The 16399-nt window shown below is 39.7% G+C and overlaps 28 non-coding genes across 28 annotated transcripts; all 28 read left to right on the top strand.

Moving 5' to 3' along the window:
- Window positions 1-991: 991 nt before the first annotated feature.
- Trnal-cag (transfer RNA leucine (anticodon CAG)) lies at window positions 992-1074 on the top strand. Its single transcript has one exon. It is a non-coding gene; the product is annotated as a tRNA-Leu (tRNA).
- Window positions 1075-1379: 305 nt separating this feature from the next.
- On the top strand, window positions 1380-1462 carry Trnal-cag (transfer RNA leucine (anticodon CAG)). The gene has a single exon. It is a non-coding gene; the product is annotated as a tRNA-Leu (tRNA).
- A 317-nt stretch (window positions 1463-1779) lies between these two features.
- Trnal-cag (transfer RNA leucine (anticodon CAG)) lies at window positions 1780-1862 on the top strand. Its single transcript has one exon. It is a non-coding gene; the product is annotated as a tRNA-Leu (tRNA).
- Window positions 1863-2178: 316 nt separating this feature from the next.
- Window positions 2179-2261, top strand: Trnal-cag (transfer RNA leucine (anticodon CAG)). The gene has a single exon. It is a non-coding gene; the product is annotated as a tRNA-Leu (tRNA).
- A 320-nt stretch (window positions 2262-2581) lies between these two features.
- Trnal-cag (transfer RNA leucine (anticodon CAG)) lies at window positions 2582-2664 on the top strand. Its single transcript has one exon. It is a non-coding gene; the product is annotated as a tRNA-Leu (tRNA).
- Window positions 2665-2981: 317 nt separating this feature from the next.
- On the top strand, window positions 2982-3064 carry Trnal-cag (transfer RNA leucine (anticodon CAG)). Its single transcript has one exon. It is a non-coding gene; the product is annotated as a tRNA-Leu (tRNA).
- A 317-nt stretch (window positions 3065-3381) lies between these two features.
- Window positions 3382-3464, top strand: Trnal-cag (transfer RNA leucine (anticodon CAG)). The gene has a single exon. It is a non-coding gene; the product is annotated as a tRNA-Leu (tRNA).
- A 317-nt stretch (window positions 3465-3781) lies between these two features.
- Trnal-cag (transfer RNA leucine (anticodon CAG)) lies at window positions 3782-3864 on the top strand. Its single transcript has one exon. It is a non-coding gene; the product is annotated as a tRNA-Leu (tRNA).
- Window positions 3865-4982: 1118 nt separating this feature from the next.
- Trnal-cag (transfer RNA leucine (anticodon CAG)) lies at window positions 4983-5066 on the top strand. Its single transcript has one exon. It is a non-coding gene; the product is annotated as a tRNA-Leu (tRNA).
- Window positions 5067-5370: 304 nt separating this feature from the next.
- Trnal-cag (transfer RNA leucine (anticodon CAG)) lies at window positions 5371-5453 on the top strand. The gene has a single exon. It is a non-coding gene; the product is annotated as a tRNA-Leu (tRNA).
- A 317-nt stretch (window positions 5454-5770) lies between these two features.
- On the top strand, window positions 5771-5853 carry Trnal-cag (transfer RNA leucine (anticodon CAG)). The gene has a single exon. It is a non-coding gene; the product is annotated as a tRNA-Leu (tRNA).
- A 316-nt stretch (window positions 5854-6169) lies between these two features.
- Trnal-cag (transfer RNA leucine (anticodon CAG)) lies at window positions 6170-6252 on the top strand. Its single transcript has one exon. It is a non-coding gene; the product is annotated as a tRNA-Leu (tRNA).
- A 320-nt stretch (window positions 6253-6572) lies between these two features.
- Trnal-cag (transfer RNA leucine (anticodon CAG)) lies at window positions 6573-6655 on the top strand. The gene has a single exon. It is a non-coding gene; the product is annotated as a tRNA-Leu (tRNA).
- A 317-nt stretch (window positions 6656-6972) lies between these two features.
- Window positions 6973-7055, top strand: Trnal-cag (transfer RNA leucine (anticodon CAG)). Its single transcript has one exon. It is a non-coding gene; the product is annotated as a tRNA-Leu (tRNA).
- A 317-nt stretch (window positions 7056-7372) lies between these two features.
- Trnal-cag (transfer RNA leucine (anticodon CAG)) lies at window positions 7373-7455 on the top strand. The gene has a single exon. It is a non-coding gene; the product is annotated as a tRNA-Leu (tRNA).
- Window positions 7456-7772: 317 nt separating this feature from the next.
- Trnal-cag (transfer RNA leucine (anticodon CAG)) lies at window positions 7773-7855 on the top strand. Its single transcript has one exon. It is a non-coding gene; the product is annotated as a tRNA-Leu (tRNA).
- A 720-nt stretch (window positions 7856-8575) lies between these two features.
- Window positions 8576-8658, top strand: Trnal-cag (transfer RNA leucine (anticodon CAG)). Its single transcript has one exon. It is a non-coding gene; the product is annotated as a tRNA-Leu (tRNA).
- A 317-nt stretch (window positions 8659-8975) lies between these two features.
- Window positions 8976-9058, top strand: Trnal-cag (transfer RNA leucine (anticodon CAG)). Its single transcript has one exon. It is a non-coding gene; the product is annotated as a tRNA-Leu (tRNA).
- A 317-nt stretch (window positions 9059-9375) lies between these two features.
- On the top strand, window positions 9376-9458 carry Trnal-cag (transfer RNA leucine (anticodon CAG)). Its single transcript has one exon. It is a non-coding gene; the product is annotated as a tRNA-Leu (tRNA).
- Window positions 9459-9773: 315 nt separating this feature from the next.
- Trnal-cag (transfer RNA leucine (anticodon CAG)) lies at window positions 9774-9856 on the top strand. The gene has a single exon. It is a non-coding gene; the product is annotated as a tRNA-Leu (tRNA).
- A 317-nt stretch (window positions 9857-10173) lies between these two features.
- On the top strand, window positions 10174-10256 carry Trnal-cag (transfer RNA leucine (anticodon CAG)). The gene has a single exon. It is a non-coding gene; the product is annotated as a tRNA-Leu (tRNA).
- Window positions 10257-11774: 1518 nt separating this feature from the next.
- Trnal-cag (transfer RNA leucine (anticodon CAG)) lies at window positions 11775-11857 on the top strand. The gene has a single exon. It is a non-coding gene; the product is annotated as a tRNA-Leu (tRNA).
- A 317-nt stretch (window positions 11858-12174) lies between these two features.
- On the top strand, window positions 12175-12257 carry Trnal-cag (transfer RNA leucine (anticodon CAG)). The gene has a single exon. It is a non-coding gene; the product is annotated as a tRNA-Leu (tRNA).
- Window positions 12258-13775: 1518 nt separating this feature from the next.
- Window positions 13776-13858, top strand: Trnal-cag (transfer RNA leucine (anticodon CAG)). Its single transcript has one exon. It is a non-coding gene; the product is annotated as a tRNA-Leu (tRNA).
- A 719-nt stretch (window positions 13859-14577) lies between these two features.
- Window positions 14578-14660, top strand: Trnal-cag (transfer RNA leucine (anticodon CAG)). The gene is given in 2 exon segments: window positions 14578-14615; window positions 14625-14660. It is a non-coding gene; the product is annotated as a tRNA-Leu (tRNA).
- Window positions 14661-14977: 317 nt separating this feature from the next.
- Trnal-cag (transfer RNA leucine (anticodon CAG)) lies at window positions 14978-15060 on the top strand. Its single transcript has one exon. It is a non-coding gene; the product is annotated as a tRNA-Leu (tRNA).
- A 719-nt stretch (window positions 15061-15779) lies between these two features.
- Trnal-cag (transfer RNA leucine (anticodon CAG)) lies at window positions 15780-15862 on the top strand. Its single transcript is given in 2 exon segments — window positions 15780-15817; window positions 15827-15862. It is a non-coding gene; the product is annotated as a tRNA-Leu (tRNA).
- A 317-nt stretch (window positions 15863-16179) lies between these two features.
- Trnal-cag (transfer RNA leucine (anticodon CAG)) lies at window positions 16180-16262 on the top strand. Its single transcript has one exon. It is a non-coding gene; the product is annotated as a tRNA-Leu (tRNA).
- Window positions 16263-16399: the final 137 nt, after the last annotated feature.

The following is a 16399-nucleotide window of genomic DNA, read 5'->3' as shown; positions in this document are numbered from 1 at the left end:
AGTGCATCAGCGGGTCAGTGCGTAATGAGTTCCGTAACTCTGGTCGTAAGTTCTGGAGGAGATGTCACATCTCTTCTGAAAACACTTCTGAAGAAGGAAAATATTTTCATCCACGAAATGAAATTAACGATTGGAATTAATTCTAAACTTTAAAATGAATATTACATTTTGTAGTGCATAGGGGCTGATACTGTGTCAGGTTGCCGAGCGGTCTAAGGCGCTGCGTTCAGGTCGCAGTCGACTTTGTGGGCGTGGGTTCGAACCCACTCCTGACAATATTTGCGTAAGAATAGCGTATCTGTTCTTGAAAAAAATTCCTTTTTCAAAACATTTCAATCTATCTTTATGGTTTCTTAAATATTCCACAGAAAAACATGTTATTTCTCAAGACCGTGACAAGTGCATCAGCGGGTCAGTGCGTAATGAGCTCCGTAACTCTGGTCGAAATATCTGAGAGAGATGTCACATTTCTTCTGAAAACACTTCTGAAGAAAGAAAATATTTTCATCCACGAAATGAAATTAACGACTGGAATTAATTCTAAACTTTAAACTGAATATCACATTTTGTAGTGCATAGGGGCTGGTGCTGTGTCAGGATGGCCGAGAGGTCTAAGACGCTGCGTTCAGGTCGCAGTCGACTTTGTGGGCGTGGGTTCGAACCCACTCCTGACAATATTTGCGTAAGAATAGCGTATCTGTTCTTGAAAAAAATTCCTTTTTCAAAACATTTCAATCTATCTTTATGGTTTCTTAAATATTCCACAGAAAAACATGTTATTTCTCAAGACCGTGACAAGTGCATCAGCGGGTCAGTGCGTAATGAGCTCCGTAACTCTGGTCGTAAGTTCTGGAGGAGATGTCACATCTCTTCTGAAAACACTTCTGAAGAAGGAAAATATTTTCATCCACGAAATGAAATTAACGACTGGAATTAATTCTAATCTTTAAAATGAATATTACATTTTGTACTGCATAGGGGCTGGTACTGTGTCAGGATGGCCGAGAGGTCTAAGGCGCTGCGTTCAGGTCGCAGTCCACTCTGTGGGCGTGGGTTCGAATCCCACTCCTGACAATATTTGCGTAAGAATAGCGTATCTGTTCTTGAAAAAAATTCCTTTTTCAAAACATTTCAATCTATCTTTATGGTTTCTTAAATATTCCACAGAAAAACATGTTATTTCTCAAGACCGTGACAAGTGCATCAGCGGGTCAGTGCGTAATGAGCTCCGTAACTCTGGTCGTAAGTTCTGGAGGAGATGTCACATCACTTCTGAAGAAGGAAAATATTTTCATCCACGAAATGAAATTAACACCTGGAATTAATTCTAAACTTTAAAATGAATATTACATTTTGTAGTGCATAGGGGCTGGTACTGTGTCAGGATGGCCGAGAGGTCTAAGGCGCTGCGTTCAGGTCGCAGTCCACTCTGTGGGCGTGGGTTCGAATCCCACTCCTGACAATATTTGCGTAAGAATAGCGTATCTGTTCTTGAAAAAAATTCCTTTTTCAAAACATTTCAATCTATCTTTATGGTTTCTTAAATATTCCACAGAAAAACATGTTATTTCTCAAGACCGTGACAAGTGCATCAGCGGGTCAGTGCGTAATGAGCTCCGTAACTCTGGTCGTAAGTTCTGGAGGAGATGTCACATCTCTTCTGAAAACACTTCTGAAGAAGGAAAATATTTTCATCCACGAAATGAAATTAACGACTGGAATTAATTCGAAACTTTAAACTGAATATTACATTTTGTAGTGCATAGGGGCTGGTACTGTGTCAGGATGGCCGAGAGGTCTAAGGCGCTGCGTTCAGGTCGCAGTCCACTCTGTGGGCGTGGGTTCGAATCCCACTCCTGACAATATTTGCGTAAGAAAAGCGTATCTGTTCTTGAAAAAAATTCCTTTTTCAAACATTTCAATCTATCTTTATGGTTTCTTAAATATTCCACAGAAAAACATGTTATTTCTCAAGACCGTGACAAGTGCATCAGCGGGTCAGTGCGTAATGAGCTCCGTAACTCTGGTCGAAATATCTGAGAGAGATGTCACATTTCTTCTGAAAACACTTCTGAAGAAAGAAAATATTTTCATCCACGAAATGAAATTAACGACTGGAATTAATTCTAAACTTTAAAATGAATATTACATTTTGTAGGGCATACGGACGGATATTGTGTCAGGATGGCCGAGCGGTCCAAGGTGCTGCGTTCAGGGCGCAGTCCACTCTGTGGGCGTGGGTTCGAATCCCACTCCTGACAATATATGCGTAAGAATAGCGTATGTGTTCTTGTAAAAAAAATTTAGTTTTTCAAAACATTTCAATCTTTCTTTATGGTTTTTTAAATATTCCACAGAAAAACATGTTATTTCTCAAGGCCGTGACAAGTGCATCAGCGGGTCAGTGCGTAATGAGCTCCGTAACTCTGGTCGTAAGTTCTGGAGGAGATGTCACATTTCTTCTGAAAACACTTCTGAAGAAAGAAAATATTTTCATCCACGAAATGCAATTAACGACTGGGATTAATTCTGAACTTTAAAATGAATATTACATTTTGTAGTGCATACGGACGGATATTGTGTCAGGATGGCCGAGCGGTCTAAGCCGCTGCGTTCAGGTCGCAGTCCACTCTGTGGGCGTGGGTTCGAATCCCACTCCTGACAATATTTGCGTAAGAATAGCGTATCTGTTCTTGAAAAAAATTCCTTTTTCAAAACATTTCAATATATCTTTATGGTTTCTTAAATATTCCACAGAAAAACATTTTATTTCTCAAGGCCGTGACAAGTTTATCAGCGGGTCATTGCGTAATGAGCTCCGTAACTCTGATCGTTAGTTCTGAGGGAGATGTCACATAGCTTCTGAAAACACTTCTGAAGAAAGAAAATATTTTCATCCACGAAATGAAATTAACGACTGGAATTAATTCTAAACTTTAAAATGAATATTACATTTTGTAGTGCATTGGGACTGATACTGTGTCAGGATGGCCGAGCGCTCTAAGGCGCTGCGTTCAGTTCGCAGTCCACTCTGTGGGCGTGGGTTCGAATCCCACTCCTGACAATATTTGCGTAAGAAAAGCGTATCTGTTCTTGAAAAAAATTCCTTTTTCAAAACATTTCAATCTATCTTTATGGTTTCTTAAATATTCCACAGAAAAACATGTTATTTCTCATGACCGTGACAAGTGCATCAGCGGGTCAGTGCGTAATGAGCTCCGTAACTCTGGTCGTAAGTTCTGGAGGAGATGTCACATCTCTTCTGAAAACACTTCTGAAGAAGGAAAATATTTTCATCCACGAAATGAAATTAACGACTGAAATTAATTCTAAACTTTAAACTGAATATCACATTTTGTAGTGCATAGGGGCTGGTGCTGTGTCAGGATGGCCGAGAGGTCTAAGACGCTGCGTTCAGGTCGCAGTCCACTCTGTGGGCGTGGGTTCGAATCCCACTCCTGACAATATTTGCGTAAGAATAGCGTATCTGTTCTTGAAAAAAATTCCTTTTTCAAAACATTTCAATCTATCTTTATGGTTTCTTAAATATTCCACAGAAAAACATGTTATTTCTCAAGACCGTGACAAGTGCATCAGCGGGTCAGTGCGTAATGAGCTCCGTAACTCTGGTCGAAATATCTGAGAGAGATGTCACATTTCTTCTGAAAACACTTCTGAAGAAAGAAAATATTTTCATCCACGAAATGAAATTAACGACTGGAATTAATTCTAAACTTTAAAATGAATATTACATTTTGTAGGGCATACGGACGGATATTGTGTCAGGATGGCCGAGCGGTCCAAGGTGCTGCGTTCAGGGCGCAGTCCACTCTGTGGGCGTGGGTTCGAATCCCACTCCTGACAATATATGCGTAAGAATAGCGTATGTGTTCTTGTAAAAAAAATTTAGTTTTTCAAAACATTTCAATCTTTCTTTATGGTTTTTTAAATATTCCACAGAAAAACATGTTATTTCTCAAGGCCGTGACAAGTGCATCAGCGGGGCAGTGCGTAATGAGCTCCGTAACTCTGGTCGTAAGTTCTGGAGGAGATGTCACATTTCTTCTGAAAACTATTCTGAAGAAAGAAAATATATTCATCCACGAAATGCAATTAACGACTGGGATTAATTCTGAACTTTAAAATGAATATTACATTTTGTAGTGCATACGGACGGATATTGTGTCAGGATGGCCGAGTGGTCTAAGCCGCTCCGATCAGGTCGCAGTCCACTCTGTGGGCGTGGGTTCGAATCCCACTCCTGACAATATTTGCGTAAGAATAGCGTATCTGTTCTTGAAAAAAATTCCTTTTTCAAAACATTTCAATCTATCTTTATGGTTTCTTAAATATTCCACAGAAAAACATGTTATTTCTCAAGACCGTGACAAGTGCATCAGCGGGTCAGTGCGTAATGAGCTCCGTAACTCTGGTCGAAATATCTGAGAGAGATGTCACATTTCTTCTGAAAACACTTCTGAAGAAAGAAAATATTTTCATCCACGAAATGAAATTAACGACTGGAATTAATTCTAAACTTTAAACTGAATATCACATTTTGTAGTGCATAGGGGCTGGTGCTGTGTCAGGATGGCCGAGAGGTCTAAGACGCTGCGTTCAGGTCGCAGTCGACTTTGTGGGCGTGGGTTCGAACCCACTCCTGACAATATTTGCGTAAGAATAGCGTATCTGTTCTTGAAAAAAATTCCTTTTTCAAAACATTTCAATCTATCTTTATGGTTTCTTAAATATTCCACAGAAAAACATGTTATTTCTCAAGGCCGTGACAAGTGCATCAGCGGGTCAGTGCGTAATGAGCTCCGTAACTCTGGTCGTAAGTTCTGGAGGAGATGTCACATTTCTTCTGAAAACACTTCTGAAGAAAGAAAATATTTTCATCCACGAAATGCAATTAACGACTGGGATTAATTCTGAACTTTAAAATGAATATTACATTTTGTAGTGCATACGGACGGATATTGTGTCAGGATGGCCGAGCGGTCTAAGGCGCTGCGTTCAGGTCGCAGTCCACTCTGTGGGCGTGGGTTCGAATCCCACTCCTACAATATTTGCGTAAGAATAGCGTATCTGTTCTTGAAAAAAATTCCTTTTTCAAAACATTTCAATCTATCTTTATGGTTTCTTAAATATTCCACAGAAAAACATGTTATTTCTCAAGACCGTGACAAGTGCATCAGCGGGTCAGTGCGTAATGAGCTCCGTAACTCTGGTCGTAAGTTCTGGAGGAGATGTCACATCACTTCTGAAGAAGGAAAATATTTTCATCCACGAAATGAAATTAACACCTGGAATTAATTCTAAACTTTAAAATGAATATTACATTTTGTAGTGCATAGGGGCTGGTACTGTGTCAGGATGGCCGAGAGGTCTAAGGCGCTGCGTTCAGGTCGCAGTCCACTCTGTGGGCGTGGGTTCGAATCCCACTCCTGACAATATTTGCGTAAGAATAGCGTATCTGTTCTTGAAAAAAATTCCTTTTTCAAAACATTTCAATCTATCTTTATGGTTTCTTAAATATTCCACAGAAAAACATGTTATTTCTCAAGACCGTGACAAGTGCATCAGCGGGTCAGTGCGTAATGAGCTCCGTAACTCTGGTCGTAAGTTCTGGAGGAGATGTCACATCTCTTCTGAAAACACTTCTGAAGAAGGAAAATATTTTCATCCACGAAATGAAATTAACGACTGGAATTAATTCGAAACTTTAAACTGAATATTACATTTTGTAGTGCATAGGGGCTGGTACTGTGTCAGGATGGCCGAGAGGTCTAAGGCGCTGCGTTCAGGTCGCAGTCCACTCTGTGGGCGTGGGTTCGAATCCCACTCCTGACAATATTTGCGTAAGAAAAGCGTATCTGTTCTTGAAAAAAATTCCTTTTTCAAACATTTCAATCTATCTTTATGGTTTCTTAAATATTCCACAGAAAAACATGTTATTTCTCAAGACCGTGACAAGTGCATCAGCGGGTCAGTGCGTAATGAGCTCCGTAACTCTGGTCGAAATATCTGAGAGAGATGTCACATTTCTTCTGAAAACACTTCTGAAGAAAGAAAATATTTTCATCCACGAAATGAAATTAACGACTGGAATTAATTCTAAACTTTAAAATGAATATTACATTTTGTAGGGCATACGGACGGATATTGTGTCAGGATGGCCGAGCGGTCCAAGGTGCTGCGTTCAGGGCGCAGTCCACTCTGTGGGCGTGGGTTCGAATCCCACTCCTGACAATATATGCGTAAGAATAGCGTATGTGTTCTTGTAAAAAAAATTTAGTTTTTCAAAACATTTCAATCTTTCTTTATGGTTTTTTAAATATTCCACAGAAAAACATGTTATTTCTCAAGGCCGTGACAAGTGCATCAGCGGGTCAGTGCGTAATGAGCTCCGTAACTCTGGTCGTAAGTTCTGGAGGAGATGTCACATTTCTTCTGAAAACACTTCTGAAGAAAGAAAATATTTTCATCCACGAAATGCAATTAACGACTGGGATTAATTCTGAACTTTAAAATGAATATTACATTTTGTAGTGCATACGGACGGATATTGTGTCAGGATGGCCGAGCGGTCTAAGCCGCTGCGTTCAGGTCGCAGTCCACTCTGTGGGCGTGGGTTCGAATCCCACTCCTGACAATATTTGCGTAAGAATAGCGTATCTGTTCTTGAAAAAAATTCCTTTTTCAAAACATTTCAATATATCTTTATGGTTTCTTAAATATTCCACAGAAAAACATTTTATTTCTCAAGGCCGTGACAAGTGCATCAGCGGGTCATTGCGTAATGAGCTCCGTAACTCTGATCGTTAGTTCTGAGGGAGATGTCACATAGCTTCTGAAAACACTTCTGAAGAAAGAAAATATTTTCATCCACGAAATGAAATTAACGACTGGAATTAATTCTAAACTTTAAAATGAATATTACATTTTGTAGTGCATTGGGACTGATACTGTGTCAGGATGGCCGAGCGCTCTAAGGCGCTGCGTTCAGTTCGCAGTCCACTCTGTGGGCGTGGGTTCGAATCCCACTCCTGACAATATTTGCGTAAGAAAAGCGTATCTGTTCTTGAAAAAAATTCCTTTTTCAAAACATTTCAATCTATCTTTATGGTTTCTTAAATATTCCACAGAAAAACATGTTATTTCTCATGACCGTGACAAGTGCATCAGCGGGTCAGTGCGTAATGAGCTCCGTAACTCTGGTCGTAAGTTCTGGAGGAGATGTCACATCTCTTCTGAAAACACTTCTGAAGAAGGAAAATATTTTCATCCACGAAATGAAATTAACGACTGAAATTAATTCTAAACTTTAAACTGAATATCACATTTTGTAGTGCATAGGGGCTGGTGCTGTGTCAGGATGGCCGAGAGGTCTAAGACGCTGCGTTCAGGTCGCAGTCCACTCTGTGGGCGTGGGTTCGAATCCCACTCCTGACAATATTTGCGTAAGAATAGCGTATCTGTTCTTGAAAAAAATTCCTTTTTCAAAACATTTCAATCTATCTTTATGGTTTCTTAAATATTCCACAGAAAAACATGTTATTTCTCAAGACCGTGACAAGTGCATCAGCGGGTCAGTGCGTAATGAGCTCCGTAACTCTGGTCGAAATATCTGAGAGAGATGTCACATTTCTTCTGAAAACACTTCTGAAGAAAGAAAATATTTTCATCCACGAAATGAAATTAACGACTGGAATTAATTCTAAACTTTAAAATGAATATTACATTTTGTAGGGCATACGGACGGATATTGTGTCAGGATGGCCGAGCGGTCCAAGGTGCTGCGTTCAGGGCGCAGTCCACTCTGTGGGCGTGGGTTCGAATCCCACTCCTGACAATATATGCGTAAGAATAGCGTATGTGTTCTTGTAAAAAAAATTTAGTTTTTCAAAACATTTCAATCTTTCTTTATGGTTTTTTAAATATTCCACAGAAAAACATGTTATTTCTCAAGGCCGTGACAAGTGCATCAGCGGGGCAGTGCGTAATGAGCTCCGTAACTCTGGTCGTAAGTTCTGGAGGAGATTTCACATTTCTTCTGAAAACTATTCTGAAGAAAGAAAATATATTCATCCACGAAATGCAATTAACGACTGGGATTAATTCTGAACTTTAAAATGAATATTACATTTTGTAGTGCATACGGACGGATATTGTGTCAGGATGGCCGAGTGGTCTAAGCCGCTCCGATCAGGTCGCAGTCCACTCTGTGGGCGTGGGTTCGAATCCCACTCCTGACAATATTTGCGTAAGAATAGCGTATCTGTTCTTGAAAAAAATTCCTTTTTCAAAACATTTCAATATATCTTTATGGTTTCTTAAATATTCCACAGAAAAACATTTTATTTCTCAAGGCCGTGACAAGTGCATCAGCGGGTCAGTGCGTAATGAGCTCCGTAACTCTGATCGTTAGTTCTGAGGGAGGGATCACATAGCTTCTGAAAACACTTCTGAAGAAAGAAAATATTTTCATCCACGAAATGAAATTAACGACTGGAATTAATTCTAAACTTTAAAATGAATATTACATTTTGTAGTGCATTGGGACTGATACTGTGTCAGGATGGCCGAGCGCTCTAAGGCGCTGCGTTCAGTTCGCAGTCCACTCTGTGGGCGTGGGTTCGAATCCCACTCCTGACAATATTTGCGTAAGAATAGCGTATCTGTTCTTGGAAAAAATTCCTTTTTCAAAACATTTCAATCTATCTTTATGGTTTCTTAAATATTCCACAGAAAAACATGTTATTTCTCAAGACCGTGACAAGTGCATCAGCGGGTCAGTGCGTAATGAGCTCCGTAACTCCGGTCGTAAGTTTTGGAGGAGATGTCACATCTCTTCTGAAAACACTTCTGAAGAAGGAAAATATTTTCATCCACGAAATGAAATTCACGACTGGAATTAATTCTAAACTTTAAAATGAATATTACATTTTGTAGTGCATAGGGGCTGGTACTGTGTCAGGATGGCCGAGAGGTCTAAGGCGCTGCGTTCAGGTCGAAGTCCACTCTGTGGGCGTGGGTTCGAATCCCACTCCTGAAAATATTTGCGTAAGAATAGCGTATCTGTTCTTGAAAAAAATTCTTTTTTCAAAACATTTCAATCTATCTTTATGGTTTCTTAAATATTCCACAGAAAAACATGTTATTTCTCAAGACCGTGACAAGTGCATCAGCGGGTCAGTGCGTAATGAGCTCCGTAACTCTGGTCGTAAGTTCTGGAGGAGATGTCACATCTCTTCTGAAAACACTTCTGAAGAAGGAAAATATTTTCATCCACTAAATGAAATTAACGACTGGAATTAATTCTAAACTTTAAACTGAATATCACATTTTGTAGTGCATAGGGGCTGGTACTGTGTCAGGATGGCCGAGAGGTCTAAGGCGCTGCGTTCAGGTCGCAGTCCACTCTGTGGGCGTGGGTTCGAATCCCACTCCGGACAATATTTGCGTAAGAATAGCGTATCTGTTCTTGAAAAAAATTCCTTTTTCAAAACATTTCAATCTATCTTTATGGTTTCTTAAATATTCCACAGAAAAACATGTTATTTCTAGACCGTGACAAGTGCATCAGCGGGTCAGTGCGTAATGAGCTCCGTAACTCTGGTCGAAGGATCTGAGGGAGATGTCACATCTCTTCTGAAAACACTTCTGAAGAAGGAAAATATTTTCATCCACGAAATGAAATTAACGACTGGAATTAATTCTAAACTTTAAACTGAATATCACATTTTGTAGTGCATAGGGGCTGGTACTGTGTCAGGATGGCCGAGAGGTCTAAGGCGCTGCGTTCAGGTCGCAGTCCACTCTGTGGGCGTGGGTTCGAATCCCACTCCTGACAATATTTGCGTAAGAATAGCGTATCTGTTCTTGAAAAAAATTCCTTTTTCAAAACATTTCAATCTATCTTTATGGTTTCTTAAATATTCCACAGAAAAACATTTTATTTCTCAAGACCGTGACAAGTGCATCAGCGGGTCAGTGCGTAATGAGCTCCGTAACTCTGGTCGAAATATCTGAGAGAGATGTCACATTTCTTCTGAAAACACTTCTGAAGAAAGAAAATATTTTCATCCACGAAATGAAATTAACGACTGGAATTAATTCTAAACTTTAAAATGAATATTACATTTTGTAGGGCATACGGACGGATATTGTGTCAGGATGGCCGAGCGGTCCAAGGTGCTGCGTTCAGGGCGCAGTCCACTCTGTGGGTGTGGGTTCGAATCCCACTCCTGACAATATATGCGTAAGAATAGCGTATGTGTTCTTGTAAAAAAAATTTAGTTTTTCAAAACATTTCAATCTTTCTTTATGGTTTTTTAAATATTCCACAGAAAAACATGTTATTTCTCAAGGCCGTGACAAGTGCATCAGCGGGTCAGTGCGTAATGAGCTCCGTAACTCTGATCGTAAGTTCTGGAGGAGATGTCACATTTCTTCTGAAAAGACTTCTGAAGAAAGAAAATATTTTCATCCACGAAATGCAATTAACGACTGGGATTAATTCTGAACTTTAAAATGAATATTACATTTTGTAGGGCATACGGACTGATACTGTGTAAGGATGGCCGAGCGGTCTAAGGCGCTGCTTTCAGGTCGTTATCCACTCTGTGGACGTGGGTTCGAATCCCACTCCTGACAGTATTTGCGTAACAATAGCGTGTCTGTTCTTGAAAAAAATTCCTTTTTCAAAACATTTCAATCTATCTTTATGGTTTCTTAAATATTCCACAGAAAAACATTTTATTTCTCAAGACCGTGACAAGTGCATCAGCGGGTCAGTGCGTAATGAGCTCCGTAAACTGATCGTTAGTTATGAGGGAGATGTCACATAGCTTCTGAAAACACTTCTGAAGAAAGAAAATATTTTCATCCACGAAATGAAATTCACGACTGGAATTAATTCTAAACTTTAAAATGAATATTACATTTTGTAGGGCATACGGTCTGATACTGTGTCAGGATGGCCGAGCGGTCTAAGGCGCTGCGTTCAGGTCGTTATGCACTCTGTGGACGTGGGTTCAAATCCCACTCCAGACAATATTTGCGTAAGAATAGCGTATCTGTTCTTGAAAAAAATTCCTTTTTCAAAACATTTCAATCTATCTTTATGGTTTTTTAAATATTCCACAGAAAAACATGTTATTTCTCAAGGCCGTGACAAGTGCATCAGCGGGTCAGTGCGTAATGAGCTCCGTAACTCTGGTCGTAAGTTCGGGAGGAGATGTCACATTTCTTCTGAAAACACTTCTGAAGAAAGAAAATATTTTCATCCACGAAATGCAATTAACGACTGGGATTAATTCTGAACTTTAAAATGAATATTACATTTTGTAGGGCATACGGACTGATACTGTGTCATGATGGCCGAGCGGTCTAAGGCGCTGCGTTCAGGTCGTTATCCACTCTGTGGACGTGGGTTCAAATCCCACTCCTGACAGTATTTGCGTAAGAATAGCGTGTCTGTTCTTGAAAAAAATTCCTTTTTCAAAACATTTCAATCTATCTTTATGGTTTCTTAAATATTCCACAGAAAAACATTTTATTTCTCAAGACCGTGACAAGTGCATCAGCGGGTCAGTGCGTAATGAGCTCCGTAAACTGATCGTTAGTTATGAGGGAGATGTCACATAGCTTCTGAAAACACTTCTGAAGAAAGAAAATATTTTCATCCACGAAATGAAATTAACGATTGGAATTAATTCTAAACTTTAAAATGAATATTACATTTTGTAGTGCATTGGGACTGATACTGTGTCAGGATGGCCGAGCGCTCTAAGGCGCTGCGTTCAGTTCGCAGTCCACTCTGTGGGCGTGGGTTCGAATCCCATTCCTGGCAATATTTGCGTAAGAATAGCGTATCTGTTCTTGGAAAAAATTCCTTTTTCAAAACATTTCAATCTATCTTTATGGTTTCTTAAATATTCCACAGAAAAACATTTTATTTCTCAAGACCGTGACAAGTGCATCAGCGGGTCAGTGCGTAATGAGCTCCGTAACTCTGGTCGAAATATCTGAGAGAGATGTCACATTTCTTCTGAAAACACTTCTGAAGAAAGAAAATATTTTCATCCACGAAATGAAATTAACGACTGGAATTAATTCTAAACTTTAAAATGAATATTACATTTTGTAGGGCATACGGACGGATATTGTGTCAGGATGGCCGAGCGGTCCAAGGTGCTGCGTTCAGGGCGCAGTCCACTCTGTGGGTGTGGGTTCGAATCCCACTCCTGACAATATATGCGTAAGAATAGCGTATGTGTTCTTGTAAAAAAAATTTAGTTTTTCAAAACATTTCAATCTTTCTTTATGGTTTTTTAAATATTCCACAGAAAAACATGTTATTTCTCAAGGCCGTGACAAGTGCATCAGCGGGTCAGTGCGTAATGAGCTCCGTAACTCTGATCGTAAGTTCTGGAGGAGATGTCACATTTCTTCTGAAAAGACTTCTGAAGAAAGAAAATATTTTCATCCACGAAATGCAATTAACGACTGGGATTAATTCTGAACTTTAAAATGAATATTACATTTTGTAGGGCATACGGACTGATACTGTGTAAGGATGGCCGAGCGGTCTAAGGCGCTGCTTTCAGGTCGTTATCCACTCTGTGGACGTGGGTTCGAATCCCACTCCTGACAGTATTTGCGTAACAATAGCGTGTCTGTTCTTGAAAAAAATTCCTTTTTCAAAACATTTCAATCTATCTTTATGGTTTCTTAAATATTCCACAGAAAAACATTTTATTTCTCAAGACCGTGACAAGTGCATCAGCGGGTCAGTGCGTAATGAGCTCCGTAAACTGATCGTTAGTTATGAGGGAGATGTCACATAGCTTCTGAAAACACTTCTGAAGAAAGAAAATATTTTCATCCACGAAATGAAATTCACGACTGGAATTAATTCTAAACTTTAAAATGAATATTACATTTTGTAGGGCATACGGTCTGATACTGTGTCAGGATGGCCGAGCGGTCTAAGGCGCTGCGTTCAGGTCGTTATGCACTCTGTGGACGTGGGTTCAAATCCCACTCCAGACAATATTTGCGTAAGAATAGCGTATCTGTTCTTGAAAAAAATTCCTTTTTCAAAACATTTCAATCTATCTTTATGGTTTTTTAAATATTCCACAGAAAAACATGTTATTTCTCAAGGCCGTGACAAGTGCATCAGCGGGTCAGTGCGTAATGAGCTCCGTAACTCTGGTCGTAAGTTCGGGAGGAGATGTCACATTTCTTCTGAAAACACTTCTGAAGAAAGAAAATATTTTCATCCACGAAATGCAATTAACGACTGGGATTAATTCTGAACTTTAAAATGAATATTACATTTTGTAGGGCATACGGACTGATACTGTGTCATGATGGCCGAGCGGTCTAAGGCGCTGCGTTCAGGTCGTTATCCACTCTGTGGACGTGGGTTCAAATCCCACTCCTGACAGTATTTGCGTAAGAATAGCGTGTCTGTTCTTGAAAAAAATTCCTTTTTCAAAACATTTCAATCTATCTTTATGGTTTCTTAAATATTCCACAGAAAAACATTTTATTTCTCAAGACCGTGACAAGTGCATCAGCGGGTCAGTGCGTAATGAGCTCCGTAAACTGATCGTTAGTTATGAGGGAGATGTCACATAGCTTCTGAAAACACTTCTGAAGAAAGAAAATATTTTCATCCACGAAATGAAATTAACGATTGGAATTAATTCTAAACTTTAAAATGAATATTACATTTTGTAGTGCATTGGGACTGATACTGTGTCAGGATGGCCGAGCGCTCTAAGGCGCTGCGTTCAGTTCGCAGTCCACTCTGTGGGCGTGGGTTCGAATCCCATTCCTGGCAATATTTGCGTAAGAATAGCGTATCTGTTCTTGGAAAAAATTCCTTTTTCAAAACATTTCAATCTATCTTTATGGTTTCTTAAATATTCCACAGAAAAACATTTTATTTCTCAAGACCGTGACAAGTGCATCAGCGGGTCAGTGCGTAATGAGCTCCGTAACTCTGGTCGAAATATCTGAGAGAGATGTCACATTTCTTCTGAAAACACTTCTGAAAAAAGAAAATATTTTCATCCACGAAATGAAGTTAACGACTGGAATTAATTCTAAACTTTAAAATGAATATTACATTTTGTAGGGCATACGGACGGATATTGTGTCAGGCAGCCGAGCGGTCCAAGGTGCTGCGTTCAGGGCGCAGTCCACTCTGTGGGTGTGGGTTCGAATCCCACTCCTGACAATATATGCGTAAGAATAGCGTATGTGTTCTTGTAAAAAAAATTTAGTTTTTCAAAACATTTCAATCTTTCTTTATGGTTTTTTAAATATTCCACAGAAAAACATGTTATTTCTCAAGGCCGTGACAAGTGCATCAGCGGGTCAGTGCGTAATGAGCTCCGTAACTCTGGTCGTAAGTTCGGGAGGAGATGTCACATTTCTTCTGAAAACACTTCTGAAGAAAGAAAATATTTTCATCCACGAAATGCAATTAACGACTGGGATTAATTCTGAACTTTAAAATGAATATTACATTTTGTAGGGCATACGGACTGATACTGTGTCAGGATGGCCGAGCGGTCTAAGGCGCTGCGTTCAGGTCGTTATCCACTCTGTGGACGTGGGTTCAAATCCCACTCCTGACAGTATTTGCGTAAGAATAGCGTGTCTGTTCTTGAAAAAAATTCCTTTTTCAAAACATTTCAATCTATCTTTATGGTTTCTTAAATATTCCACAGAAAAACATTTTATTTCTCAAGACCGTGACAAGTGCATCAGCGGGTCAGTGCGTAATGAGCTCCGTAACTCTGGTCGAAGGATCTGAGGGAGATGTCACATTTCTTCTGAAAACCATTCTGAAGAAAGGAAATATTTTCATCCACGAAATGAAATTCACGACTGGAATTAATTCTAAACTTTAAAATGAATATTACATTTTGTAGGGCATACGGACGGATATTGTGTCAGGATGGCCGAGCGGTCTAAGGCGCTGCGTTCAGGTCGCAGTCCACTCTGTGGGCGTGGGTTCGAATCCCATTCCTGGCAATATTTGCGTAAGAATAGCGTATCTGTTCTTGGAAAAAATTCCTTTTTCAAAACATTTCAATCTATCTTTATGGTTTCTTAAATATTCCACAGAAAAACATTTTATTTCTCAAGACCGTGACAAGTGCATCAGCGGGTCAGTGCGTAATGAGCTCCGTAACTCTGGTCGAAATATCTGAGAGAGATGTCACATTTCTTCTGAAAACACTTCTGAAGAAAGAAAATATTTTCATCCACGAAATGAAGTTAACGACTGGAATTAATTCTAAACTTTAAAATGAATATTACATTTTGTAGGGCATACGGACGGATATTGTGTCAGGCAGCCGAGCGGTCCAAGGTGCTGCGTTCAGGGCGCAGTCCACTCTGTGGGTGTGGGTTCGAATCCCACTCCTGACAATATATGCGTAAGAATAGCGTATGTGTTCATGTAAAAAAAATTTAGTTTTTCAAAACATTTCAATCTTTCTTTATGGTTTTTTAAATATTCCACAGAAAAACATGTTATTTCTCAAGGCCGTGACAAGTGCATCAGCGGGTCAGTGCGTAATGAGCTCCGTAACTCTGGTCGTAAGTTCGGGAGGAGATGTCACATTTCTTCTGAAAACACTTCTGAAGAAAGAAAATATTTTCATCCACGAAATGCAATTAACGACTGGGATTAATTCTGAACTTTAAAATGAATATTACATTTTGTAGGGCATACGGACTGATACTGTGTCAGGATGGCCGAGCGGTCTAAGGCGCTGCGTTCAGGTCGTTATCCACTCTGTGGACGTGGGTTCAAATCCCACTCCTGACAGTATTTGCGTAAGAATAGCGTGTCTGTTCTTGAAAAAAATTCCTTTTTCAAAACATTTCAATCTATCTTTATGGTTTCTTAAATATTCCACAGAAAAACATTTTATTTCTCAAGACCGTGACAAGTGCATCAGCGGGTCAGTGCGTAATGAGCTCCGTAACTCTGGTCGAAGGATCTGAGGGAGATGTCACATTTCTTCTGAAAACCATTTTGAAGAAAGGAAATATTTTCATCCACGAAATGAAATTCACGACTGGAATTAATTCTAAACTTTAAAATGAATATTACATTTTGTAGGGCATACGGACGGATATTGTGTCAGGATGGCCGAGCGGTCTAAGGCGCTGCGTTCAGGTCGCAGTCCACTCTGTGGGCGTGGGTTCGAATCCCACTCCAGACAATATTTGCGTAAGAATAGCGAATCTGTTCTTGAAAAAAATTCCTTTTTCAAAACATTTCAATCTATCTTTATGGTTTTTTAAATATTCCACAGAAAAACATGTTATTTCTCAAGGCCGTGACAAGTGCATCAGCGGG

Source organism: Argiope bruennichi, chromosome 8 (genome assembly GCF_947563725.1).
Source record: "Argiope bruennichi chromosome 8, qqArgBrue1.1, whole genome shotgun sequence".
Lineage (NCBI taxonomy): Eukaryota > Metazoa > Arthropoda > Arachnida > Araneae > Araneidae > Argiope > Argiope bruennichi.
This window is presented reverse-complemented; position numbering and strand designations above follow the sequence as displayed.